Here is a 24,781-nt window from a genome sequence, read left to right as displayed (position 1 = left end):
AATGTGTTTACCTATGTGGTATAAGTACTTATAGACTGTAGTATAGTACTGTAGAACTAATATTTTTATAAAAGACAAATATTACCAGTGTTCTAAGTATATTTATGACTTTGGTTGTACCTGCATTAACTCAGTCCTTTTTGGCCACTTAAAAATGTCTTTATGGTTACATTTATGTCATTTCTATGCCATTGGGCAGATCACTCTTTAAAAATGCAGTTTTGATGCCAATAAGACTTTTTTAAAAACTATATAAGTAAAGGAATCCGAGCTTTAGGCGGGGACGCTCTATACTGACTGCTCGACATCGGCGGACAGATGGACTGTAATTGAACAACAACAATTGAACCCGTGTGTATGTTCACATCTTCAGTTTGTTTATGTTACTTTACAGTAAACATATCAATTTACAGTCTATTTAGTTTAGATTTCACGTATTTCCAAATATCAAGGAATGTATCGAATTTTTCCTTTGATGGTTTATGATATAAGTTCTCTTAGGCAACTTCAGCAGAAAGGGTTAGGGTTTTTAAATTGATTTAAAGATTTAAATTGATGAAATCCCAGTCTGCAATTAATACAATACAAAATACTGCATAGAGTGCACTATACAGGTCATCGGATGTTCAAGATGGGCTTTACATCTTCCAACAACTGCTCACACTGTCAAGACAATACACCAGACAATTACATCCACGCTCTTTGGTTCTGTCCACCAGTGCAGAAGTTTTGGAGCGGGATATGTGAAGACTTATCAAAGTGTCTGAAATGTAAAATTCCAACCTCCCCTTTAGTGTAGTTGTTGGGCAAATTGGATGAGGTCACTACAGAAACTGATACAGTCCACATGGTTTTTACTGTCCTTTGCATTGCCAATCTCCAACTGAGTAACGGAGGGCAAAACGGCTGGACACTGAGCCTGCTGAAGTGAAGTTGGGACACAAGTCCCAGGCAACACAACCTCTGCCAAGCTGGAGCTCATCTCATACTGTCGAGAGAGAGCATCAGCATTCCTATTACTGCGGCCTGAGCGATACTTGATCTCAAAATTGAATGCCGCCAGCTGGGAGGCCCACCTCTGCTCAGTGGCACCCAGCTTAGCTGAAGAGAGGTAACTAAGTGGATTGTTATCGGTGTAAACCACACACTTCTGCCCCAGCAGGTACTCCCGGAACTTCTTGGCCATGGCCCACTTGAGCGCAAGAAACTTCAGCTTCATGGAGCTGTAATTGTCCATATTGCGCTCATGTGGCCGAAGACCTCGACTAGCATAAGCCACTGGCCTAACAACACCTTCTACATCTTGGGAGAGAGCTGCACCCAAACCACTGTGGCTGGCGTCAATCTCCAAGATAAATGGGCGCGTAAAGTCAGCATATGCTAGCACAGGTGCAGATACAAGCTTTGCTTTCAGGGCCTCAAAGCTCTCCTCACACCGAGGGGTCCAAATAGCACTCAAACTCTGTCCCGAGCCCTTCTTTGTATTTGTGCCAGCCGATTTAGCCACCACTTGATGCAGGGGAGCCGCCAACGCAGCAAACCCCTCCACAAAGCGCCGGTAATAGCTGGCGAAACCCAAAAAGCTCGCAACTCTGACACGGAACGAGTACACTGCCATTTGGCTACTGCGTCAACCTTGGCTGGATCAGTAGAGACACCCTCACAGGAGATTATATGGCCCAAGTAGTTAACCTTCTGCTGGAAAAAGGCACACTTTTCCAACTTAGCCTTGAGCCCCTGTTGCTGCAGCCTTGCCATCACCATCTCTAGCCGTTGCAGGTGCTGAGAGACAGACGAGGAGAACACAATGATGTTGTCTAGGTACAGCAGTAATGACTGGCACTGCTGATCCCCGAACATCCTCTGCATTGGGCGCTGGAAGGTACCAGGAGCATTGCACAGCCCGAATGGCATACGATTCCACTCGAACAGGCCAAACGGCGTGCAAAAAGCGGTCTTGGGCTTATCCTACTCAGAAACTGGCACCTGGTTGTACCCGCTGGCCAGGTTGATGGTAGAAAACCAGCGTGCGCCACCTAGGGCATCCAGACTTTCCTCGATGCGAGGTAAGGGGAAGGCGTCCTTCCTCGTTTTGCTATTCAGCAAACGATAGTCAACGCACAGACGGAGGCTTCCATCCTTCTTGTGGACCAACACGATGGGAGAGCCATAAGATGGTAAATGGTAAATGGCCTGTATTTATATAGCGCTTTACTAGTCCCTAAGGACCCCAAAGCGCTTTACATATCCAGTCATCCACCCATTCACACACACATTCACACACTGGTGATGGCAAGCTACATTGTAGCCACAGCCACCCTGGGGCGCACTGACATAAGGACTGCTACTTTCCCTAATTACCTGGGCCTCCAGTAGCTGGTTGATATGGGCCCTGACAGCCTCATAATCAGAAGGAGGAATTCGCCTGTACCTCTGCCGAACAGGTGCGTCATCGAGCAGCGGTATGTCGTGCGAAATGAGGTTTGTGCAGTCCAAGTCTCCCTCATAAGTGGAGAAAACAGAGCGGTACTTCTGCAAAAGTAACCGTACCTCATGTTGCTCTGACTCAGCGAGAGCAGACAGGTCAATCGTATCCACCATCTCTTGAGCAGGACTGCTGGTTGTATGGGAGGAAACGGTAACGGGAAAAGAGTGTTCCTCGCTAACACCGGCAGGGAGGCTAACAACAGTAGCTTTGCTTATCACTCCCAAACGGGTCCACGGGTGGAGAACAGCTTCTGCTGTCCCCACATTGGTGACTGGGATGTAGGCAACGCCCTTATCCACCTGGACCAAACAAGGAGAGGCCAGCAACCCAACTGGCAACCCGGACTCAGAAGGCTCAAAAAGCACAGCCTGACCTGACAACTGCTGAAAACAGGTAGTGGCCACAAGTTGCATGACACCACCAGGTATCCGCGCGGCCCGCGGGCCCTGTACCTTAACGGTACCGACAGGGTCCTCTGGGGCTTGGGCTGCAGACTGGTGACACTGATGTAAGGCCTCCAAAACTGGTCTCGGTGCCTGTGACACAGAAGGAGAATTAAACAAGGAGCCACCGAAAGCCCCAAACAGTTCTTGATAACAGCGGCGGATTACGTTCATTCCTAAGATGCCAGGGACAGAGGGCGTAGCCCCAGGAGGGTCCTTCACTATAAGGATTCCACAAAAGGGCATTTCCTTGCCACACAGGAGTACACTGAGCTCCAAATAGCCAATGTAAGGGATGGCAAGCCCATTGGCAGCCCGAAGCTGTAGCCAATGGCATGACTGAAGGCGTTCTTGTCCCCAAGGGGCAAAATGTGCCAAAAAGAAACTTTCTGTGATGGTGGAAACCATGGACCCAGTATCCACCAAACAAGGGACAGTTACCCCACTAATCAGCACATCCATCTTTGGACACAATTAAATTAGCCTGCCAATCCTATCTTTCTGTGAGCCAGTGAACTCCCCACCTGAACTGTGACTCTGGAGCTCAGAGGACGCTAGTTTTCCGACTGGGTAGCGGGAAGATGATTGCCAACTGCGGCATAAGGAGGGCCTGAATCAGAACCTGCTCTAGGGCGGCGTGAAGCCCGCTCCCCAGTGCACTCCCTAGCAAAGTGTCCTGGCTGCTGACACCGGCATCAAATCACCGAGCCAGCCCGTGAAGGCCGAACACTTCTTCGGGGGTTCTGTAAAGAAACCACTGTCTCAGTGAGCTGATTTAACTGCTCTTGTTGGCGCTTTAGGAGTTCCTTTAGCTCACAGCACTCGGACTCGGGTGTACCAACAGGAGCGAACCTAGGGCTAGTGTGCACTCCACACTGGAAACCATATGCCGATGGTTGAGAATAGCCACGGTCGCGAACAACGCCTGAAAATCTTTCTCTTTCCCATCTAATTGCTTCCCCGCGAAGGTGGCAGTAGGCACACGGCGAACGTATTGTTTAAGCTCTCTGCAGAGAGCACTATCAACAACATATTCTACAAATTGGTCTCGGAGCAACACCTCTGCGTTACGCATACCATCAGGTGCACTTTGCTTTACTTGCTCCATCAGAGCCATTAGCGCTAAGGAAAACTCCTGCAAAGTCTCTCCCTCCCGCTGTCTCCTCGAAAAGAAAGCCTGCTGCAGAGTGACATAGGACTGTGCATTGCCATACAGTTCCTTTAAAATGGTCAACACCCGAGCAGGATCCCCTCGCTCTAAATTAGGGCGAAATTTGATCTCCTCCCTTGCTTCTCCCTCTAAATGGTCAAAACTAAAGAAAGCTTGATCAGCAACAGACAGGTGCGGGGCACGCATGCATGCTTGAACCTCTTCGACCCATTCAGCTATATTGATGCCCGTTCTACCATTGAACATGGGACATTTACGGTCCCTAAGCACCACCACCACACGCTCTGTAACGGCGGGCTGGCTACCAACATTTGGTATGCAACCAGCTGGTACGAAAGAGGACGACGCGGCCCTACCACCAGACTCGAGCACAGCGCCCCCATCCCGGCGCAATTGCTCATTATCTGCCCTTAACTGCGCTACCAAGTCTCTAAGTTGCTGCAATTCTTCCTCCATAATAAATTTTGACCCAAAAAAAAGAGAAAATTAAATCAGCAAGGTGCTAAAATCCTACTACTCTTCCTTCTACCTGGATACTGCTGTCTTGTCTATAATCACACTCTAAAACAAATAGAGCCTTCAAACAGGTGAACTAGGATCTTTGCAAAAAAAAAATAAAACAATTTACAAGACCAAACATCTACCTCAAATGTGCACTCTGTCGACAACGCCAAGTATGTGACCAAGTGGTCGGCGGGGTTATGAACAAAATAATAAACTTGACAACGCCACCTAGGGGAATTGCACCCCAGGAAATATATTTAAGAAAAATAGATAAAAGGAATAAAAGGAGTCCGCACAGATTCAAGGATGCACACTGAGGCAGGTTGGCTTCCGATATTAAAACAGTTTTATTTATAGAAAAATGAAATAAAATATTAAAAATCAAGATGTAGCGTGATTGTTGACAGTGTCCTACAGTAAAAATAAAACAATCGTGGAACTTGGACTTACCAGCAGCCGTGGAACCAAAAGAAAATCACACAAAAAGAATCACTGCAGCCCACCCAGTGCTGTACAAAAGAAAGTGTGAAAACGACCCACCACCTGAGGTCCCAGGGCCACTGGCTCGTCCTCCGTTCACTGAAATAAAACACAGAAAAATATGTTAAAAGAACAAAAGGACACTGAGCGTCAGGCTTGCTACAGATCATAAAAAAACTAAAACACACTTTAATAACTTTAATAAAAGAAATCACACACACACGCACACACAGGAAAGGCTTATACCCCACGGGTCAAACTACCACTCGTGCTGGTAATAATTATTCTCAGGCATAGGCCGGTCTGGCTCCCCACCGGCTGAGACCGGCAACCCAGGTGATTTAGAGTCCCAGCACGACACTCGGGCAGAGAGTCACTTCAGCCCGATCACAGAAGCATGGGTACGAGCAACAGTCCAAAATAAAATAGAAGAACACCAGGTGAACCAAAAAAAAGGGTAAGCCTACTTAATAAAAACAAGATAAGACAAGACAGCAGCTAGGCAGGCGTCTCGACTCTTTGCTTAAAAATCAGGCAGTTGGTTCCTGAGAAGGTGCGGCAGCAATCAAACCCTACAAACAAAAAAGGCAAAGATAACCTTAATCGTCTCTAATTTAGAAATACTAGCAGCTATAATATAAGCGGGCTTACCCCAAGACTGGAGGCGCTATACTGTACGGTGAACGCAACTCACGCAACTCACGCAACTCACGCGTCTCTCCACCACAGCTGGAGTAACGAAAGAGAAACAGCCGCGCTATAGCGGGCCGCAGAATTATGACTACCAGTTACTGACTTTTGAGAGAAAGAGGTCGAAAGGAGGCCTACCTGTAGCAGTCACATAATCCGATTGTATCGGTAAATTAACCAATAGGCCAGCATTTACTGCTGTATCGCACCAGAAGCTCGGGAGGAATGATCCAACAAAAAACCGGCTTCCCTTTATACAGGTAAACACCACCCTGTAATCAATATGCAGGTGGGTTCCTAATTAACCCAATCACATGATACATGGAGCGAGTGCAGCGGAAAGAGAGCGAGGGTGGTAGAGCAAGCGAGAGAGAGAGAAAAAGAAGGGCGAGTAGCCCATCCGGCTACATCATGAACTGGAAAAATAAAAATAATCGTAACTCTAGCCAATACAGAAACCATCTAATAGATCACATTAGTCTCGAGACAGCCTCTACCGCCACATTACATCAATCCCTCTGGGCTACTTTGATCGGCTCCATCACCTAGCGGGGGTGGGGGGTCGATGTTTGGTCCCGCCTTCGCCATTGTGGTTGATGTGGAGGTAGGGACAGGCTTAGGTCGTCTGGAGAATCCCTAGGGACGTAATCACTGGATGGCTTAACCCAGGGGTTGTGGTCATAACCTGGTTAGTGACTCTGGTTGCTCTTGCGGCTGTGTGCAGCAGGGCTGGGGGAGGGTCTGTGCTGGCGGACGTAGGTTACTGGCCTTGTAGTCTGGCTGCCGCTGAGTGGATCCGGGGCAGGCGTGGGGGCTTGGGGTTCGGGGGTGCTTCGCCTCCATGCTAGGGCTCTGGCTGGGTCTTGGGGGCTTAGGTCCTTGTTGGTGCATCGCTGAGGTTGTGGGCCGGTGGGTGCACAGGGGCACAGCAGGGGGCCTCCGGCGCATCGGCCTAACTAGGGGACTCTTCAACTGACAGGGAGTTTGTTCCATCCTTGCAGGAGTCCACTCTGCAGTTGGGGGAGAGTCACAGGAGAGGTGGAGAATAAACTTAAGCTGGGTGTCTGCTGTCTTGTGCAGTCTGGGAGATGACTGAATGTTAAGGTGGGTACAGTTTCCTCTGCGGTGGGGTCGGGTGGGCTGCCCCGGGTCCTGTTGCCGTAGGATAGGCCTGGGCTCCCTTGCCTTGGTGTTGCCAAAGGACGGGGGTTGCCTACTGGGGTCAGTGGGGGAGCTGGCCCCAGGGAGGGGTATCTTGCTCCTCCCATCTTTTCCTCCCCATCCCCGGCTGCCTCCCTCTTCCTGCACCATCACACCCACCCACACAAGTAGGGCTTGGGGTGCGGGTGTGTCACCAGTAGGGATGGTTCCCGGTATCCGGTGCCATGATGGCACCGGTTCTGACATAAACGGTAGTAACCAGACCGAAAAGTAGCGCACATTTCGGTGCTTTATTTCGGTGCTTTTTTTTCCTGAGCTGTGATACACTTCTAGCCAATCATTTTACGTTTCCGAGGATAGTAGGCAGGTCCAGGTACGTACGTTCTTTTAGAGCAGAGCTATAGATTAAAAATGACCAAGGCGAAGCTGTCAAAGTCTGGCTGTACTTCACAGCAAAATATGCAAACTCTGCAGCCTGCAACAAGTGCTTTAAGGTGATACTGTGATACTGTGCAAAGGAGCTAACACCTCAAATCTGATGAAACACCTGGCGACATATAGCGTTTTTTTTAAAAGCCGAAAAATCCGCAGCATTTGATAGCTTGCTGCGAGACCTCACACCGAGCACATCTACTGTGGGTGTGGTGCCTGTTATCGGACCCGGAGTTAGCAACTGTTAAGGTTCAGATATTGAGGAAGGAGAGTACAAACAACCATGGTCCAGAAGATCTTGGTCAAACAATGATTTTAATGAATACACACGTGTGGGAAGAACAACTCTGTACGCAGACAGCAATTGATCTTCGACTTAATCAAAGCATACACAGATTTTTATAGCATCAGGGTTTGATTTAATGACGCCCCTTCATACGTCCCAGACAGGATATATACATACGTCAAATCAAAACCACAATGACTTTTAACACAGTTCGAAAGAACATCGTCTTCTATTTTCATGGCCGGTACTTCCTGTCTACCTTTCAGTTCTTGTCTTGAAGTGAATTGTTCCTCTTTCTTGCCGAGACAACAAGGAACGGTTCCTCGTTTACAGAGACACTTTCGCAGTTACAACCAGACATGACTAACCTCTTTCCTATAAATAAATCTAACTCATGTGTGTGTGTGGGTGTATGTCACGACCTCACTCAGCCTCTATGTCACCTCTCACTTACTGTCTTGTCCTTAAATGCTCTTTCTCAATTCACCTGTTGCACTTCTGACCTTTCACCAGAACAGAGGCTCATCCTTATGTGTAACAACCTAACTGAGACTATGTATATGTCATCTACTAAATAAATGTTTTAATCAAGAACCTCTACTAAGAGCTTAATAAAAGAATATAAAAGTATAACAGACAATTTGAATAACCTAGTAATTCAAATAGCCTCGTCTAACCTGGTTCTCAGAATACTTAGACTCTGCTTTCACTTCTGCTTTCTCTTCTGCAAACTCTCTGCAACTTCCTGTCAGCCTGCTGCACTTAGTCTTTCTAAAAGACACACACTGTTTAAACCTCTGAATACAATATCAATGCTGCAGATTCTATTATTAATGCAATAGTAATGATGATGATTATTTAACAATAGCAGTAAAATAATTTCCCTGCTCCACACTCCCTCTCTCGACCTCTGGAACACCAGAGGTCGCAATACATTGTGTGCTGGCTCAGCAAATCAGACAACCTCATGTCATCTAATTGGTCCAGTAATAAACACCAGCTCCCATTCGAGAACACTCCATGTGTAAGCTTAGGTTTTCTCGGTCCCTCTCTTGTCTCGGGCCTCCAGGATCCTCACCCCCTGTGGTCACCGAGATCTTCTGCAAAGGAAACAAAACACCTTTTCCTGCATCTGCAGTCTGGTGTTGCCTACATCTTCCTATTCAGAAGGCAGAATTTCCGAGTTCTGAGTACAATCAAAGCACCACGACGTCAGTTTTTGTGTTGGATGTAAAAGGCGCACATGACGCTGTGACGTAGGCTAGAATCATGGCAGCAGTCAATGACGGTCCAGGCGTGGGATTTCTCTCGTGGAAATATGCACATTATCTTTTCCTGTCTATTGGTGGGTGGCACAGTGCACTTGTGGCAAGTAAGCAAGCTAGAAGACTGGCAAAGTTATGGAAGAAACACATTAACAAGAGAATTCTGAGTAAAACCAAAGTTACTTTCCCTAGTAGCTAGTTACTTTGAAAGTAACGAGTAACTTGAAGTAACTGAGTTACTTTTGAGAGAAGTAACTAGTAATGTAACTAAGTTACTATTTTAAAGTAACTTACCCAACACTGGCTGTACCAGGGTGGCTGTAGCTCAAGTGGCAGAGCAGGTCAGCCACTAATCAGTCGGTGGTTCGATCCCAGGCTGCATGCCAAATATCCTTGGGCAAGATACTAACCCCATGTTTACCTACTGGTGGTGGTCAGAGGGCCCGGTGGCGCCTGTGTCCGGCAGCCTCGCCTCTGTCAGTGCGCCCCAGGGCAGCTGTGGCTACAATGTAGCTTGCTATCGCCAGTGTGTGAATGTGTGTGTGAATGGGTGAATGACTGAATGTAGTGTAAAGCGCTTTGGGGTCCTATGGACTAGAAAAGCGCTATACAAATGCAGGCCATTTACCAAATCAAATCAAATCAAATCACTTTTATAGTCACATCACATGTGCAGGTACATTGGTACAGCACATGTGAGTGAAATTCTTGTGTGCGAGCTTCACAAGCAACAGAGGTGTGCAAAATACAATAATGTAAACAGCAAAATACAAGAATGGCTACATCTGAAACTAATAAATATATGTACAATATATAATAGTATATGCATTTCTGGATGTGTATACTAAATATTTTCCTGTGTGTGTGTGTGTGTGTGTGTGTGTGTGTGTGTGTGTGTGTGTGTGTGTGTGTGTGTGTGTGTGTGTGTGTGTGTGTGTGTACACATATTTTACAAATTAAATAGAGTAAACAATAATAAATATATATAAAATATACAGAGTTGAGACATGTGCAAAACAGTGGCATTACTGTACGGTATGTAGTGCATAATGTTGAAGTTCCAGTAGTGAAGGTGAGGTGTCTATGACGTGTTCAGCAGTCTGATGGCCTGATGGAAGAAGCTGTCTCTCAGTCTGCTGGTACGGGACCGGATGCTGCAGAACCTCCTTCCTGATGGAAGTAGTCTGAACAGTTTATGGCTGGGTTGACTGGAATCCTTGATGATCCTCCCCGCTTTCCTCAGGCACCGCTTCCTGTAGATGTCTTGGAGGGAGGGAAGCTCACCTCCAATTATCCGTTCAGAGCACCGCACTACTCGCTGGAGAGCTTTGCAGTTGTAGGCGGTGCTGTTGCCCAGTGTACCTGCACATGTGATGTGACAATAAAAGTGAATTGTTCACGTGAATTGTTCAAGTTCACTGCTGTAATAACTAATAATGATTAATATAATAACTATAATATTGGCAATATTATATTTACACTGACTTTAGTCTCATGAACAACATAATTTTTATTTACTAGCTAATCTTAAAATGACTGTTCAGTACAGAAATGAAGCCCAACAATCATGTTTTACAGTCATGTGGTCTCAGCCTCAGATACTTATTAAATCACACAAAGCTCGTGTAGAAACAAACGAACAAATGAACAAAATATGTTCTCCTTCATTTCTCTCAAACAAAGCTGTATGTGTAGCATGTTGACCTATGTTTGTATCAGCCACTAGATGGCACTGTGTCGCTGCAATGTGTGTAATTCACTGGCGAGCAAGAAGCTTCAGGGCAAGGAAAAAAGAATGAGAAATAAAGTGGAAGCGGAGCAGAGATCAGTGTGTGCGTGCAGTTAATAAGAAGCTCGGTATACATACAAAAACAACACATGGTGTCAGAGTAGCGGATTCTACGCAATCCCTCGCCGTCGGACAGCACAGACATGGAGGCTTACGGCGTTCCCACACCGCGTATGGATTGGGACTCCAGCAACCTGCCCGAGGCATGGCGGCGTTTCAAGCAGCACGCCGAGCTAATGTTCGCTGGTCCTCTTCGGGGGAAGGAGGAGGCAGACAAATGCAGCTACCTTCTTCTATGGGTCGGTGAGAAAGGACGGGACATCTACAACACGTGGACGCTCACCGCAGACGACTCCCGAAAGCTTCAGACGTACTACGATAAGTACACTGATTACATCATACCGAAAGCTAACCCAATCTACGCCCGATATAAGTTTCATGAAAAGATGCAGGGTGAAAATGAGACATTTGAACAGTTTATTACGGAACTGAAACTACTTGCTAAAGACTGTGGGTACCCAAATACAGATGAAATGGTCAGGGATCGCATTGTATTTGCCACTAACTCGCCACACGTCCGAGAAAAGCTACTCAGCCAAGGCGCAGAGCTCACACTAGAGAAAGCTATAGATATAGCACGATCACACGAGCTAGCAAAGCAACAGCTAAAAACTATGGGTCACTCCAGGGGCCAAGAAACTGTGCACGCCATCGGCAGGAAATCGCACAGACAAGAATATCAAACAAGAAGCGTGAGACCAAAAGAACACGCTAATGCAACACTAAAAACGTGCAGCTATTGTGCCGGACAACACAGTAATAAAGACATCTGCCCAGCAAAAGGGAAGCAATGTGCAAAATGCAAGAAAATGAACCATTTTGCAAGAGCATGCAGGTCAAGACTCCCTTCGCAGACAAAAGCCCACCTCAAATCAGTACACACTGTGAGAGAGAACATAGAAATGTCAACTATGGACACAGATGAGGACCAAGACTGTTTCTACATTGATAGCATCACCATAGAAAATGAAGGAAGAAAGGATGAGCAAGCATATGCAGACATGCAGCTTGGTTCCCCCCCACAGACAGTGAGGTTTAAAGTTGACACTGGGGCGCAAGCAAACACAATTCCAGCTAACATGTTCCAGACACTCTTCCCACACGTGACACTGAAGCCTGTCACACACAAGCTCACAGATTATGGGGGACACTCACTCAGCGTGGAAGGAAAATGCCAGTTAAAATGCAAACACAAAGACAAGACCTGCACGTTGGAATTCCATGTTGTTAACACAAGCGCCCCACCTGTATTAGCAATGAAAGCTTGCCGTGACCTTAACCTGGTAAGGATTGTGATGGCAGTGACGGAAGAAAGAGGCAAGACAACCAACAGTTCACAGGCAATACTAGACGAATATGCAGACGTATTCAAAGGGATAGGAGAATTTTCTGGTGAATGCAGTTTCCATGTAAATCCAGACGTTGCACCCACAGTCAGCCCACCTCGTCGGATTCCCATTGCTCTGCGAGCCCGACTCAAAGACGAGCTCGACAACATGGAAAGGAACCAAATCATATGCAAGGTCACAGATCCTACGGACTGGGTGAATGCACTTGTTGTCGTGGAAAAACCCAAGACAGGCAGACTCAGAGTATGTCTGGACCCCAGACCCCTCAACAAGGCTATACAAAGACCCCATTACCCTCTACCCACCTTAGAGGATGTCACCACAAAACTTGCTGGGGCCAAGTATTTCAGTGTTTTGGACGCCAGATCAGGCTACTGGGCCATTAAGCTAAGCCACGAATCATCTCTGTTAACCACATTTAATACTGTGTTTGGCAGGTACCGCTTCCTCAGGTTGCCATTCGGCATAATCTCAGCTCAGGATGAGTTCCAGCGACGCGTGGACGAGACCTACGAGGGCCTGAGGGGCGTGGCAGCCATTGTGGACGACGTACTGGTCTTCGGAGAAACCAAACAGGAGCATGACGACAACCTGAGGGCCATGCTGCAGCGCAGCAGAGAGAGAGGTGTAAAACTGAACCCTGACAAGTGCACCATCTGCGTCAAAGAGGTCAGTTACTTCGGTCACACATTGTCACACGAAGGGCTGAAACCAGATCCACAAAAAGTAAAAGCAGTCCAAGACATGGCGCCCCCACAGAACAGGGCGGAATTGGAAACAGTGCTGGGGATGGTTAATTATCTAGCAAGATTTGCCCCACACCTGTCAGAGATAAATGCTCCGCTCCGCCAGCTGTTAAAGCAGGACAGTGAGTTTGTATGGGACAAGAACCATGACAGAGCCTTTCAACGAATGAAGGAGCTGATCACTAAAGAACCAGGCCCAGTTCTCTCCTTCTTCGACCCCAAGAAAGCGCTACGACTCCAGGTCGATGCATCCAAAAGTGGCCTCGGTGCTGTGATGCTGCAGGACGGCAAGCCAGTTGCCTACGCATCCAAGTCACTTAACAGCACTGAGCAGAACTATGCCCAAATAGAAAAAGAGCTGTATGCTGTTCTCTTTGGTTGCAAGCGGTTCCACGAGTACATGTACAGTCGACATGTGACCATTGAGTCGGACCACAAGCCACTCGAGTCCATACTCAAAAAACCACTAGCATCAGCACCACCACGGCTACAGAGGATGATAATACAGCTGCAAAAGTACGACATCAGCATCATCCACAAGCCAGGGAAAGACATCCCGGTAGCCGACACGCTCTCCCGGAAATCCATAGAGTTTCACGACAAATCACTATGTGACGGGATGGATGCGCAGATCCACTCAGTCCTCAGCAACATGCCTGTCAGTGATCAGAGACTCTCAGAGATAAGAAACGAAACAGCCCAAGATCCTCAGCTCAACAGCCTGAGACGGACCACATTGAGTGGATGGCCAGATAAAAGGTCTCAATGCCCGCCTGACATTCAGGAGTTTTGGAACCACAGGGATGAGATCTCACTGATAGACGGGATCATGTTTAAAGGAGAGAAAATGATCATCCCAAAAAGGCTCAGAAAGGACATGATAGATCGGATTCATTCCAGCCATATGGGTATAGAAAAGAGCAAAAACAGAGCCAGAGACCTTCTGTTTTGGCCAGGCATGGGAAAGCAGATTGAGGAAGCAGTCGGAGCCTGCAGCACATGCCAGGAGAGACAAGCTGCTAACCCCAAGGAACCCCTGTTGTCACATGCAATACCAGAACGACCGTGGCAGGTCATAGCCACCGATCTGTTCACTTGGAACTCGGAAGACTACATCATCATGGTAGATTACTACAGTAGATTCTTCGAGTTGGAAAGACTGCGCAGCTGCACTGCAGAAGCAGTGATCCACAAACTAAAGTCAGCCATGGCTAGGCATGGTATTCCAGAGTCGGTGATTAGTGATAACGGTCCGTGCTATGCTTCCAGTAAGTTTCAACAGTTCGCAAAGTCATGGAGTTTCACCCACACCACTACTAGTCCCCATTACCCACAGAGCAATGGTCTAGCCGAGAAAACAGTCCAGACAGCAAAGAAACTTCTGGACAAGGCCAAAGCGGAACATAAGGATCCCTACTTGAGCCTATTAGAATACCGGAACACCCCTGTGGACAACTTAAAGTCGCCTGCACAACTACTCATGAGCCGGAGACTTCGCTCCATCCTCCCTGCAACACCAAAACAGCTGGCACCCCAAGTAGTTTGCCAGCAAACAGTGCGTGAGAGGAGAGAGGTCTGCCAGCAGCGCCAGCAGACTTATTTCAACAAAGCCGCCCGACCTCTGCCTCAACTATGTCCTGGCACACCGGTCCGGTTCCGGCAACAAGACGGTTCCTGGAAGCCAGCTGTGGTCACAAGTTGTGCCGACACGTCCAGAAGCTACAACATAACCACAGATACAGGACAAGTTTACCGGCGTAACCGCTGACACCTCCGCAGAAGCAGGAACAGCGTAGGAGGTGAGGAGTTCATTCAACCAACAGGCATCAGCGATGACAGCCCTGTGGTATCTCAGCCCCCGCCTGTGGAGCCCCCTGGTGAAGACATTACAACACCTGGATACACGACTCGATATGGGCGTGTTACCAAACCAAGACAGGTCTTGGACCTGTAATATTGTAAAGGGTGCAGGCGGATCGCTGCCCTAAAAAAAACAAACAAACAAAAAAACAAAAAAAAAAACAAAACAAAAGCTGTTTACATGTTTGTTGTTCCAATGATGTCAACAAATGCATCTGTTTATTATGTTTGTGATATAGCCAGTATTGAGTCGAATGCTATGTTATCAATGGATGTGCTCAGGATGTTATTCCTGTAATTTCAGTTGCCTTAGAAATTTTACAAGCCTGAGTTGTGTTTTTTTTTAAGAAGGGAGATGTAGCATGTTGACCTATGTTTGTATCAGCCACTAGATGGCACTGTGTCGCTGCAATGTGTGTAATTCACTGGCGAGCAAGAAGCTTCAGGGAAAGGAAAAAAGAATGAGAAATAAAGTGGAAGCGGAGCAGAGATCAGTGTGTGCGTGCAGTTAATAAGAAGCTCGGTATACATACAAAAACAACACAGTATGAAACGTTTCCAGCGGTTAGTATCATGGTTGCTAGGCAACCTGGGCAGCGCGACGGAGCTCGACCGGCATTTCACAAGCCTCGCACTTCCGGCCTTAGCGGTCTTTGAGTACGCGGCCCTTGTGGACCGTTAAGGCTGCGTACTTTAAGGCTGCAGAACCTGAATTGGGATACAGCCTAAGGCTGTTCCAATTCTCAGCACCGGTCCTCTCTTTCCCTGAGTCCTTAGCAAATCTCCTTCCCACGATGACGTTTCCATCGAGGGCAAGAAAAAGAGCTTAGGAAAAGGAGATAGGCGCTACTTTTGAAATAACACCCCACGTGGTTACGTTGGTCTGCTTAGTCACGTGACCGCACAGCAACAAATCACAGCAGAGCCGGACAAGGAGGCGGAGCAAAGTGTGTGTGCAGGAGAGGAGTCGAGCAGAGAGCTGCTTTTTCATGAAACGGGAGTAAAGTAGTAAACTTACAGGAACATATACAACTGCCAACGTTGGGATTAATTTCTGCATCGATCTGCACACCCTTGTCTCCTGGATCGTAGCCGAGATCAGCGTGAACCACGTGGGTCTCTGCTCCCTCATCTGTTTCTTAAGACTTCCAGCTTCATCACGGAGTTTCTCTCGGTTTGTGGGCTCATATAAAGGTAATCACCGAGCCAACTTTAATGTGGGTTCAGTTTATGTTGTTGCTGTTAAGAATAATAGATTGCTTGGTATACACTGGAGTTAGACAGACTGTAGAGTTTGTGATTGTCTGCAACATTATAATCTGGCGGTTGCTATGGGATAAGAATACATACAGAAAAATAGTCTTTGAATATGAACAAAGGGTGCAGGGCAGGAGAAGAGCCAACCCTTAGGACAGGAAGCCACAGGTACAAGCGTGGGGGAGGGCAATCAGCCTTTAGAATCCGGTTGTTCAGTCTGACGTCACTAGCCGTGTCTGACTGCGGTCAAGTGAGCCCTCACTTACGAAGTCGCAGTCAAGCTAGCCGCCCCACCAGCCGCACCTAAAATGTTGTTGCACTACTCTTACGGTATAGGTGCCGACTGGCTTAGAAACGCAGTGTTTTCTGTCCTGACACTATTTTACTTCACAATCCACTCCCAGTTTTGGTTAATCTCCACTTTCCCCCCTGTGATCCACAGCCCAAATTACTGTATGATTCAGAGAAAATTAACAATAAAATTTACCCAATTTACTCAACTATACTTTTAATGTCCTCATCTTTGAGCTCAGATTACAGGAAAACTGAAAGAGGTGACGCAGATATCTCACTGGATTCTGACTCTGGGTGACCCCCACTCTGCATGCTGTGATCCACAGCCAAAATTATTGTACAGTTTTTGAGAAAATTGATAGTAAAATCTTCCCATTTTGCTTTACTGTACTCTACATATTGACATCTTTGATCTCAGATTACAGGAAAACTATAAGAGGTGACACAGATATCTCACTGGATTCTGACTCTGGGGGACCCCCACTCTGCACCCTGTGATCCACAGCCAAAATTACTGTACGGATTTTGAGAAAATTGATAGTAAACTTTGCACAATTTACTCTACTGTACTCTATATATTCTCATCTTTGAGCTTAGATTACAGGAAAACTGTAAGAGGTGACGCAGATATCTCACTGGATTATGACTCTGGGTGACCCCCACTCTGCACCCTGTGATCCACAGCCAAAATTACTGTACAGTTTTTGAGAAAATTCATGGTAAAATCTTCCCATTTTGCTTTACTGTACTCTACATATTGACATCTTTGAGCTCTGATTACAGGAAAACTGTAAGAGGTGACGCAGATATTTCACTGGATTCTGAATCAAGGCTGTCGCCACTCTGCACCCTGTCATCCACAGCCAAAATTACTGTACAGTTTTTGAGAAAATTGATAGTAAAATCTTCCCATTTTGCTTTACTGTACTCTACATATTGACATCTTTGAGCTCTGATTACAGGAAAACTGTAAGAGGTGACGCAGATATTTCACTGGATTATGAATCTAGGCCATCTCCACTCTTCACCCTGTGATCCACAGCCAAAATTACTGTACGGATTTTGAGAAAATTGATAGTAAACTTTGCACAATTTACTCTACTGTACTCTATATATTCTCATCTTTGAGCTTAGATTACAGGAAAACTGTAAGAGGTGACACAGATATCTCACTGGATTATGACTCTGGGTGACCCCCACTCTGCACCCTGTGATCCACAGCAAAAATTACTGTATGGATTTTGAGAAAATTCATAGCAAAATCTTCCCATTTTGCTTTACTGTACTCTACATATTGACATCTTTGGCCTCAGATTACAGGAAAACTATAAGAGGTGACGCAGATATCTCACTGGATTCTGACTCTAGGCTGTCGCCACTCTTCACCCTGTGATCCACAGCCAAAATTACTGTACGGTTTTTGAGAAAATTGATAGTAAACTTTGCACAATTTACTCTACTGTACTTTTAATATCCTCGTCTTTAACCTCAGATTACAGGAAAACTGTAAGAGGTGACGCAGATATTTCACTGGATTATGAATCTAGGCCATCTCCACTCTGCACCCTGTGATCCACAGCAAAAATTACTGTATGGATTTTGAGAAAATTGATAGTAAAATCTTCCCATTTTGCTTCACTGTACTCTACATATTGACATCTTTGAGTTCCGATTACAGGAAAACTGTAAGAGGTGACGCAGATATTTCACTGGATTATGAATCTAGGCCATCTCCACTCTGCACCCTGTCATCCACAGCCAAAATTACTGTACAGTTTTGAGAAAATTGATAGTAAAATCTTCCCATTTTGCTTTACTGTACTCTACATATTGACATCTTTGAGTTCCGATTACAAGAAAACTGTAAGAGGTGACGCAGATATTTCACTGGATTCTGACTCTAGGCTGTCGCCACTCTTCACCCTGTGATCCACAGCAAAAATTACTGTACGGTTTTTGAGAAAATTGATAGTAAACTTTGCACAATTTACTCTACTGTACTCTATATATTCTCATCTTTGAGCTCAGATTACAGGAAAACTATAAGAGGTGACGCAGATATTTCACTGGATTCTGAATCTAGGCTGTCGCCACTCTTCACCCTGTCATCCACAGCCAAAATTACTGTACAGTTTTTGAGAAAATTCATGGTAAAATCTTCCCATTTTGCTTTACTGTACTCTACATATTGAGATCTTTGAGCTCCGATTACAGGAAAACTGTAAGAGGTGACGCAGATATTTCACTGGATTCTGAATCTAGGCAATCTCCACTCTTCACCCTGTGATCCACAGCCAAAATTACTGTACGGTTTTTGAGAAAATCGATAGTAAACTTTGCACAATTTACTCTACTGTACTTTTAATATCCTCGTCTTTAACCTCAGATTACAGGAAAACTGTAAGAGGTGACGCAGATATCTCACTGGATTATGACTCTGGGTGACCCCCACTCTGCACCCTGTGATCCACAGCAAAAATTACTGTATGGATTTTGAGAAAATTCATAGCAAAATCTTCCCATTTTGCTTTACTGTACTCTACATATTGACATCTTTGGCCTCAGATTACAGGAAAACTATAAGAGGTGACGCAGATATCTCACTGTATTCTGACTCTAGGCTGTCGCCACTCTTCACCCTGTGATCCACAGCCAAAATTACTGTACGGTTTTTGAGAAAATTGATAGTAAACTTTGCACAATTTACTCTACTGTACTTTTAATATCCTCGTCTTTAACCTCAGATTACAGGAAAACTGTAAGAGGTGACGCAGATATTTCACTGGATTATGACTCTGGGTGACCCCCACTCTGCACCCTGTGATCCACAGCAAAAATTACTGTACGGATTTTGAGAAAATTGATAGTAAACTTTGCACAATTTACTGTACTATACTCTATATATTCTCATCTTTGAGCTCAGATTACAGGAAAACTGTAAGAGGTGACGCAGATATTTCACTGGATTATGAATCTAGGCCATCTCCACTCTGCACCCTGTGATCCACAGCAAAAATTACTGTACGGATTTTGAGAAAATTGATATTAAAATCTTCCCATTTTGCTTCACTGTACTCTACATATTGACATCTTTGAGCTCCGATTACAGGAAAACTGTAAGAGGTGACGCAGATATTTCACTGGATTCTGACTCTAGGCTGTCGCCACTCTTCACCCTGTGATCCACAGCCAAAATTACTGTACGGTTTTTGAGAAAATTGATAGTAAACTTTGCACAATTTACTCTACTGTACTCTATATATTCTCATCTTTGAGCTTAGATTACAGGAAAACTGTAAGAGGTGACACAGATATCTCACTGGATTATGACTCTGGGTGACCCCCACTCTTCACCCTGTTATCCACAGCCCAAATTACTGTACGGATTTTTAGAAAATTGATAGTAAACTTTGCACAATTTACTGTACTATACTCTATATATTGACATCTTTGAGCTCAGATTACAGGAAAACTGTAAGAGGTGACGCAGATATCTCACTGGATTATGACTCTAGGCTGTCGCCACTCTGCACCCTGTGATCCACAGAAAAAATTACTGTACGGATTTTGAGAAAATTGATAGTAAACTTTGCACAATTTACTCTACTGTACTTTTAATATTCTCATCTTTGACCTCAGATTACAGGAAAACTATAAGAGGTGACGCAGATATCTCACTGGATTATGACTCTGGGTGACCCCCACTCTGCATGCTGTGATCCACAGCCAAAATTACTGTACGGATTTCTGATAAAATTAAATCCTATTCCATTACCAAACAAAATGAGTTCATTGAAGTATTTGCTTAACTACAAGAAATGTCTTTCCACACACAATTTAAATTTTTCAAAATGTCATTCACACACCACCTCAAGTATCAACTTCAGTTTTAGACATTATTTATTCAGTGCTTAATCACAACAATAGTCAACTTAAGGCACTTACATAATAAGTTAAACCTTACAATAATACATACAGAGAAAAACCCAACAATCATATGACCCCCTATGAGCAACAGTGGGAAGGAAAAACTCCCTTTTAACAGGAAGAAACCTCCGGCAGAACCAGGCTCAGGGAGGGGCGGCCATCTGCCTCAACCGGTCAGGGTGAGAAATTACATTTCTCAGATTACTGATTTCTCATATTACTACTACACAGTTTAGATACACTCAACAAAAATATAAACGCAACACCTTTGTTACTGCTCCCATTCCCCATGGGATGGACGTAGAGACCGAAAATTCATTCCAGATACACAATATAACCATCCCTCCCAAACAGTGGTCACAAATCAGTCCAAATGTGTGGTAGTGGGCACATCTGCCATATTGAGATAATCCATCCCACCTCACAGGTGTGCCACATCAGGATACTGATCTGACATCATGAGTAGTGCACAGGTGTACCTCAGACTGCCCACAACAAAAGGCCACCCTGGAATGTGCAGTTTTTTGCGCTATTGGGGGTCTGGGGACCCAGAACCGGTCAGTATCTGGTGTGACCACCATTTGCCTCATGCAGTGCAACACATCGTCGCATGGAGTCTATCAGATTGTCAATTGTGGCCTGTGGAATGTTGGTCCACTCCACTTCAATGGCTGTGCGAGGTTGTTGGATATTCGTGGGAACTGGTACACGCTGTCGTATACGCTGGTCAAGCACATCCCGAACATGCTCAATGGGTGACATGTCCGGTGAGTATGCTGGCCATGCAAGAACTGGGACATTCTCAGCTGCCATCTGCCCTGAACAATGTGAACCATGATTCATCCGTGAAGCGCACACCTCTCCAACGTGCCAGATGCCATCGAATGTGAGCATTTGCCCACACAAGTCTGTTACGGCGACGAGCTGGAGTCAGGTCAAGACCCCGATGAGGACGACGGGCATGCAGTTGAGCTTCCCTGAGACGGTTTCTGACAGTTTGTGCAGAAATTGTTTGGTTGTGCAAACCAATTGTTCCAGCAGCTGTCTGGGTGGCTGGTCTCAGACGATCTTGGAGGTGAACCTGCTGGATGTGGAGGTCCTGGGCTGGTGTGGTTACACGAGGTCTGCGGTTGTGAGGCCGGTTGGATGTGCTGCCATATTCTCTGAAACGCCTGTGGAGACGGCTTATGGTTGAGAAATGAACATTCAATGCACGGGCGACAGATCTGGTTGACATTCCTGCTGTCAGCATGCCAATTGCACGCTCCCTCATTGCTTGTGGCATCTGTGGCATTTTGCTGTGAGACAAAACTGCACATTCCAGGGTGGCCTTTTGTTGTGGGCAGTCTGAGGTACACCTGTGCACTACTCATGATGTCAGATCAGCATCCTGATGTGGCACACCTGTGAGGTGGGATGGATTATCTCAATATGGCAGATGTGCCCACTACCACACATTTGGACTGATTTGTGACCACTGTTTGGGAGGGATGGTTATATTGTGTATCTGGAATGAATTTTCGGTCTCTATGTCCATCCCATGGGGAATGGGAGCAGTAACAAAGGTGTTGCGTTTATATTTTTGTTGAGTGTATCTAAACTGTGTAGTAGTAATATGAGAAATCAGTAATCTGAGAAATGTAATTTCTCACCCTGACCGGTTGAGGCAGATGGCCGCCCCTCCCTGAGCCTGGTTCTGCCGGAGGTTTCTTCCTGTTAAAAGGGAGTTTTTCCTTCCCACTGTTGCTCATAGGGGGTCATATGATTGTTGGGTTTTTCTCTGTATGTATTATTGTAAGGTTTAACTTATTATGTAAGTGCCTTAAGTTGACTATTGTTGTGATTAAGCACTGAATAAATAATGTCTAAAACTGAAGTTGATACTTGAGGTGGTGTGTGAATGACATTTTGAAAAATTTAAATTGTGTGTGGAAAGACATTTCTTGTAGTTAAGCAAATACTTCAATGAACTCATTTTGTTTGGTAATGGAATAGGATTTAATTTCATCAGAAATCCGTACAGTAATTTTGGCTGTGGATCACAGGGTGCAGAGTGGGGGTCACCCAGAGTCATAATCCAGTGAGATATCTGCGTCACCTCTTACAGTTTTCCTGTAATCTAAGATCAAAGATGAGAATATTAAAAGTACAGTAGAGTAAATTGTGCAAAGTTTACTATCAATTTTCTCAAAATCCGTACAGTAATTTTGGCTGTGGATCACAGGGTGAAGAGTGGCGACAGACTAGAGTCAGAATACAGTGAAATATCTGCGTCACCTCTTATAGTTTTCCTGTAATCTGAGGCCAAAGATGTCAATATGTAGAGTACAGTAAAGCAAAATGGGAAGATTTTACTATCAATTTTCTCAAAATCCATACAGTAATTTTGGCTGTGGATCACAGGGTGCAGAGTGGGGGTCACCCAGAGTCATAATCCAGTGAAATATCTGCGTCACCTCTTACAGTTTTCCTGTAATCTGAGGTTAAAGACGAGGATATTAAAAGTACAGTAGAGTAAATTGTGCAAAGTTTACTATCAATTTTCTCAAAAACCGTACAGTAATTTTGGCTGTGGATCACAGGGTGAAGAGTGGCGACAGCCTAGAGTCAGAATACAGTGAGATATCTGCGTCACCTCTTACAGTTTTCCTGTAATCTGAGCTCAAAGATGTCAATATGTAGAGTACAGTAAAGCAAAATGGGAAGATTTTACCATGAATTTTCTCAAAAACTGTACAGTAATTTTGGCTGTGGATCACAGGGTGAAGAGTGGCGACAGCCTAGATTCAGAATCCAGTGAAATATCTGCGTCACCTCTTACAGTTTTCCTGTAATCTGAGCTCAAAGATGTCAATATGTAGAGTACAGTAAAGCAAAATGGGAAGATTTTACTATCAATTTTCTCAGAAACTGTACAGTAATTTTGGCTGTGGATCACAGCATGCAGAGTGGGGGTCACCCAGAGTCATAATCCAGTGAGATATCTGCGTCACCTCTTATAGTTTTCCTGTAATCTGAGCTCAAAAATGAGAATATATAGAGTACAGTAGAGTAAATTGTGCAAAGTTTACTATCAATTTTCTCAAAAACCATACAGTAATTTTTGCTGTGGATCACAGGGTGCAGAGTGGGGGTCACCCAGAGTCATAATCCAGTGAGATATCTGTGTCACCTCTTACAGTTTTCCTGTAATCTAAGATCAAAGATGAGAATATATAGAGTACAGTAGAGTAAATTGTGCAAAGTTTACTATCAATTTTCTCAAAATTCGTACAGTAATTTTTGCTGTGGATCACAGGGTGCAGAGTGGGGGTCACCCAGAGTCATAATCCAGTGAAATATCTGCGTCACCTCTTACAGTTTTCCTGTAATCTGAGGTTAAAGACGAGGATATTAAAAGTACAGTAGAGTAAATTGTGCAAAGTTTACTATCAATTTTCTCAAAAACCGTACAGTAATTTTGCTGTGGATCACAGGGTGAAGAGTGGCGACAGCCTAGAGTCAGAATACAGTGAGATATCTGCGTCACCTCTTATAGTTTTCCTGTAATCTGAGGCCAAAGATGTCAATATGTAGAGTACAGTAAAGCAAAATGGGAAGATTTTACTATCAATTTTCTCAAAAACTGTACAGTAATTTTGGCTGTGGATCACAGCATGCAGAGTGGGGGTCACCCAGAGTCAGAATCCAGTGAGATATCTGCGTCACCTCTTATAGTTTTCCTGTAATCTGAGCTCAAAGATGAGAATATATAGAGTACAGTACAGTAAATTGTGCAAAGTTTACTATCAATTTTCTCAAAAACCGTACAGTAATTTTTTCTGTGGATCACAGGGAGAAGAGTGGCGACAGCCTAGAGTCATAATCCAGTGAAATATCTGCGTCACCTCTTACAGTTTTCCTGTAATCTGAGGTTAAAGACGAGGATATTAAAAGTACAGTAGAGTAAATTGTGCAAAGTTTACTATCAATTTTCTCAAAAACCGTACAGTAATTTTGGCTGTGGATCACAGGGTGAAGAGTGGCGACAGCCTAGAGTCAGAATCCAGTGAGATATCTGCGTCACCTCTTATAGTTTTCCTGTAATCTGAGGCCAAAGATGTCAATATGTAGAGTACAGTAAAGCAAAATGGGAAGATTTTGCTATGAATTTTCTCAAAATCCATACAGTAATTTTTGCTGTGGATCACAGGGTGCAGAGTGGCGACAGCCTAGATTCATAATCCAGTGAAATATCTGCGTCACCTCTTATGGTTTTCCTGTAATCTGAGCTCAAAAATGAGAATATATAGAGTATAGTACAGTAAATTGTGCAAAGTTTACTATCAATTTTCTCAAAATCCGTACAGTAATTTTTGCTGTGGATCACAGGGTGCAGAGTGGGGGTCACCCAGAGTCATAATCCAGTGAAATATCTGCGTCACCTCTTACAGTTTTCCTGTAATCTGAGGTTAAAGACGAGGATATTAAAAGTACAGTAGAGTAAATTGTGCAAAGTTTACTATCAATTTTCTCAAAAACCGTACAGTAATTTTGGCTGTGGATCACAGGGTGAAGAGTGGCGACAGCCTAGAGTCAG

At 45.0% G+C, this 24,781-nt stretch overlaps 2 protein-coding genes across 2 annotated transcripts in view; both read left to right on the top strand.

Annotated features, from left to right (window-relative positions):
• The window catches only part of LOC147334038 (polymeric immunoglobulin receptor-like), a 419,044-nt gene that overhangs the window by 318,441 nt on the left and 75,822 nt on the right, over positions 1–24,781 (top strand). The gene's annotated exons all lie outside the window — the stretch shown is intronic.
• Positions 15,738–24,781, top strand: part of LOC147334041 (uncharacterized) — a 19,451-nt gene continuing 10,407 nt past the window's right edge. Inside the window, exon 1 of the mRNA XM_086286593.1 lies at positions 15,738–15,918. The gene's annotated coding sequence lies outside the window, so the exon portion shown is untranslated. The remainder of the gene's footprint in view (positions 15,919–24,781) is intronic.

This window comes from Aulonocara sp. 'chitande type north' Nkhata Bay, linkage group LG3, assembly GCF_057382095.1.
Source record: "Aulonocara sp. 'chitande type north' Nkhata Bay isolate Kocher_YH1m ecotype deep benthic linkage group LG3, A_spYH_male_GT1.1, whole genome shotgun sequence".
Taxonomy (NCBI): Eukaryota; Metazoa; Chordata; class Actinopteri; order Cichliformes; family Cichlidae; genus Aulonocara; species Aulonocara sp. 'chitande type north' Nkhata Bay.
This window is presented reverse-complemented; position numbering and strand designations above follow the sequence as displayed.